Consider the following 4,839-nt stretch of genomic DNA (forward strand, 5'->3'; position numbering starts at 1 on the left):
TATCTTCATGTTTAATTTTGGTCACATTTATTATTTCAGTTCTAGTTCTTCAATTACAATCCCGTTAAAGTCCCACGGGAAGTTTTTTCTCTCCTTGTATTCAAATAGGGAAGAAACAGTCAAAAATGTATTGCGTACCGTGACTTATTTATTAGTGGAAAGCCTTTGGGAATGTTCATCGTTTCCATGCTTGCTTCACTTTAATACTTTCAATGGCAGTTAATTTCATGGGGATTGACATCTTTGAACTTCTCGATTAAAGTCAAACCATATTATGTAAAAATTATGTAAAAGTCAAAATATTTTTACATCACATGAAGACTAACCTGCCCGGGTAAATTCGTGCACCTCCTCTTTGGAGAGTAGGTTTAACTTTCTTTCTATATGTTGTAGATTAATGCTCAATCGGCTTTAGTAGACTTGGAATTTTTTCCGTCACTCTTTTGGTTTTCATACTTCGGCTTGTTTTTCCTACTTGATTTGGTTTTTTGCATATATATTTACTGCTGGTAATTGAATAATAATTGAATTTATAAATATGAGGGTTTGCTCATTTCATTTTTGAAATAATTTCGGAAATCTCCTTGTTTTTGTTCTGGTTTTCATAAGTGAAGCACAAAGCTAAGACTTTTGACAATTTTTCACCATGCAAATTATTTTTAGGGACTATGGTAATGGACAGCATGTCAAAATTTTCGTCTGCCCATGTAATATAGACTGATTAGTCAGACTCGTGAAGTCCTACATATAAATAGTCGTTTTTTTTACATTTTAAAATTTGACCAGCAAAGCAGAATGTTTTAAGTTAAAAATGGAATTTTCGTTCGTCTTGATTAATAAAGAACGAGTGGGTTTGGTCAGGGTTGAAAGCTTTTAAAGAGCCGTAACCAATAAAAATTCAGTTTTCTCGCCATCATGATAGAATACAGCGTTTAGATATGATGGCTCTCGTTTTCAATAGGAAAACCCTAGAATTGAATAATGAGTGTACATGCTATAATATTAAGCATATTTACTCAATCATCATGTTGCATAGGAAGGTCATATAAACACCGTAATTACCAGACAATGATGTTCACAATTTTATAACTTCTCAATGCATCACTTCATCCGCATCCAAAATCCTTACACCCATCCAAGTTTTACTACAAATCCCAACGGTCTGTTTACGGCCACTTGAACTCCATGCGTTTTCTCATACCTCGCTATAATGTTTTAGCTGTTTAGTACGCACACAATTGTAATTTTATTATGTTCACAGTACAGTTTTACGCACGAAGAAAATAACTGTTTAACAACTTGATTTATATTAAAAAATAAACGCAATCAATTCCTACCTCATGCTTAAAATATAAAAACGTATAGAATGAAATGAACTTTTGTTAACCTTAGATATTTATCATCGAATTAATCCACGGAGCAAAAAAACCGTGCACGGATGACCCACAATTTTTAATTATTTTCTATGCACAAAAAGAAATTTTCTGTAATTTCACATAAATTTATAGGAATTGCTATGATTTAAAATACACTTTAAAAAACTAGGGTTAAATACGTGTTAAAGTTTGAAGTTCAAGGAAACTGTAATTTTCCATTTAGCCACTTTAGCCCAGAGCAATTATACATGCACTTTGCTGCGCCTATTTGAATCTGATGAGCAATTCATATTATTTTATAATTTAATTTACATTCATACGCAAAACCATACTGCGTGTAAATTAACATTTAAACTCACTTCTAACATGACGCAGAATATTGAGAAGATAACGTAATATAATGTATCGGCTCGTCTAATTAATTCATTTGGTGCATGGAATTGGCTTAGCTGACAAAACTAATCGTTACAGGGGTATAAGTTGACCTGAGTCAAAATTGAAATTCCAAGTAACATAGTTAGTTCCCTACTCTGAGGATAGGCAAGATGACTTTGTAGCCAATATTGCAATAAATAGCAAAAACCCTCCAAAAGACTCAAACTAAACACTCCAAACTTTCCAACTTGAGAATATTTGACCATTAAGAGAATCAACCAGGTTTCTTTCTAAAAGTTATCATTATTCTAATTCAAAACCTTTCAAATCAAATCTGGCTGAACCTAGGTTTGATAGAATGGGAGTGTTTTTCGCCCATGAGAGTTTTCTTGATGAAGCTGTTCGGTTTATGAGTAAGCTTTAGAAAATGCAATTCTCTACAGTCTCCTCTGTTTTACGGGGAAAATAGAACTACCGGGATGGAGGAAAACATCAGACCCTTACTTCCACGAAAACAACTAGACTAGATGGGTACAGAGGCTACCGACACTAACGTACCTTTCATGTTTTGCTGCGCGTGGAGCATTTTTGGATTCTTGAGTTTCTCTGACGTAGTAGCAAACGTCTTCAAAGTTATACACGCGCGCGCGCGCGCGCGCGCGCACACACACACACACACACACACACACACACACACACACACACACACACACACACACACACACACACACACACACACACACACACACACACACACACACACACACACACACACACACACACACACACACACACACACACACACACACACACACACACACACACACACACACACACACACACACACACACACACACACACACACACACACACACACACACACACACACACACACACACATATATATATATATATATATATATATATATATATATATATATATATATATATATATATATATATATATATATATATATGCTTTCGTAGACGTAACACGGAAGTGCCGAATAGTACAATACACAGTAACACACAATATAGAAACACAAAAAAAGAACACTCACACGTATTTTCTTGATATTTCGACGGAAACAATCCGTCTTCCTCTGAAGATATAGAAGTAATGACCATTGGTTGGTTGGTCATTACTTCTATATCTTCAGAGGAAGACGGATTGTTTCCGTCGAAATATCAAGAAAATACGTGTGAGTGTTCTTTTTTTGTGTTTCTATATTGTGTGTTACTGGTATTGTACTATATATATATATATATATATATATATATATATATATATATATATATATATATATATATGTGTGTGTGTGTGTGTGTATTCCTTCTCGAAGACGCTCGGAATCAACAAACCGCTGGGAAATCCTACAGCCTATGATAATATGTGACATACTTCAGGTGAGGTGAGAAGAATTCAGAAATTGCGGCTACAGTTCAACTTGGCATCATGTTACTCACGTAAAACAATTGGAGATAGAAAAATTGTGGCTTTTAGGTTTTGCTTCATTACAATATTATCCAAGTAAATCCACAGCCATTAAAAAACTGACGAGTGAAAGAGAATGGGTAAAATTTGCTTCCCCTTAAGTAAATAATAAATGGTTTTTATTAACCCCATCTATAACGTTGCCGTTCAAAGTTAAGCGTTCATTCAAAAAGCTAAGCGTTCTCCATTTCGCGATCAATATGCAGTCTTATAATAAGTATCATCACATTATATTTCCTCTTTAAAATTATTCTTGCCAAAAGGCAAGTGAATAAATAGAGTAGGTGGAAATTGTTGCAAAAAAGTTAATTATAATTATTGGATATACGTTCAACATTTAAAGTTTTGCTTGATACTAATACATGTGTCTTTTTTTAAATAATTGTGGGGTTAATGACTCAAACGCGCTTGGCGCGCTAATGGGTTAATTATCCCAGTGAATATAAATTTAGTACGGGAGTGGAGATGCCTTGACTTGATCACGATTTAAACCAGGATATCTAGGCCAAAGATTGAGTGTTCATCTTTAGACATCAGGTCACATACTTTAATTCGTAATGATAATGCAGAATAATTTAGAATATACCTGTAGAGTAGAAAATTGCCTGCGCTAACTTGTCTTTGGAGAGGGAAACTGGGTTTTGTATGTGGTTTACATGTTAGATTCTGCTATCTTGTGAATCAAAAAGATATAGAATACCATAAAATTTGAAAATATGAGTATTAAAAAATTGTTACGTCTAACTGTTAATTAAAATTTTAAAAATTACTAACTGACTGCATAAATTTTTCATTACATTTCATTCATTCAACTGGCTTTAAATGATTTAAAAATATTGAATGAAGTATCATGAATGCTCAAAAGAATTTTTTTTAACATTTTTATTTTAGATTTTTGTGGCATAATAATATGTTACGGATAGTTTCAAAATGAATGCCTGGACAAATAAATAATATTTAAATGGCATTAACGATTAAGGCTCGTCTTAATAGCGTAATATTCTTCGATCTTAATGTTGTGTGAAATAACTACAGATAAACTTGACATTTCGGCGATATTAGTGCATAAACTTACTTGGAATACATGGAATTATGTTATTGTTTGGTAGTCTACATAGTAGAGTAGATTTTAGATGGACACAAACTGAACAAATCTCCCTATTTAGTCTCTCCTAACAGAGCACAACCAGAAAAAAAGGGGTTTCACATGCATACGTACATCCCTCCATCCCAACATGCCCATACTTATTCTTCCCCTACTTCGCTTGTCTAATATCTTTCACTTTGTCACCATCTTCATTTTATCGCTAATCAAAATGCTCTTTATCAATGTTCCCGGCCTACTTTGGATATCTCTACTCCTCTTCAAATCCTCACCGTGCTCTTCACCTTTTCCTTTGTTTTTCTCTGTTTCCCTTTCCATTCATTTTACTCCTCCCAAATCCTCTACACAAGTATCCCCAAAGCTTTGAACCTGCTCTTATAATCTTTCTTCAACGATCAAGTTTAGAGAGTTCTACAAATTCACGCCCTATAAGTAAGTTTTACGAGGCTTTTCTTAATATCCTTACTTCCTTGTGAACGCTTGTTTGC

Source organism: Hetaerina americana, unplaced genomic scaffold, assembly GCF_022747635.1.
Source record: "Hetaerina americana unplaced genomic scaffold, ioHetAmer1.1.p SCAF_2, whole genome shotgun sequence".
NCBI classification, from domain to species: domain Eukaryota; kingdom Metazoa; phylum Arthropoda; class Insecta; order Odonata; family Calopterygidae; genus Hetaerina; species Hetaerina americana.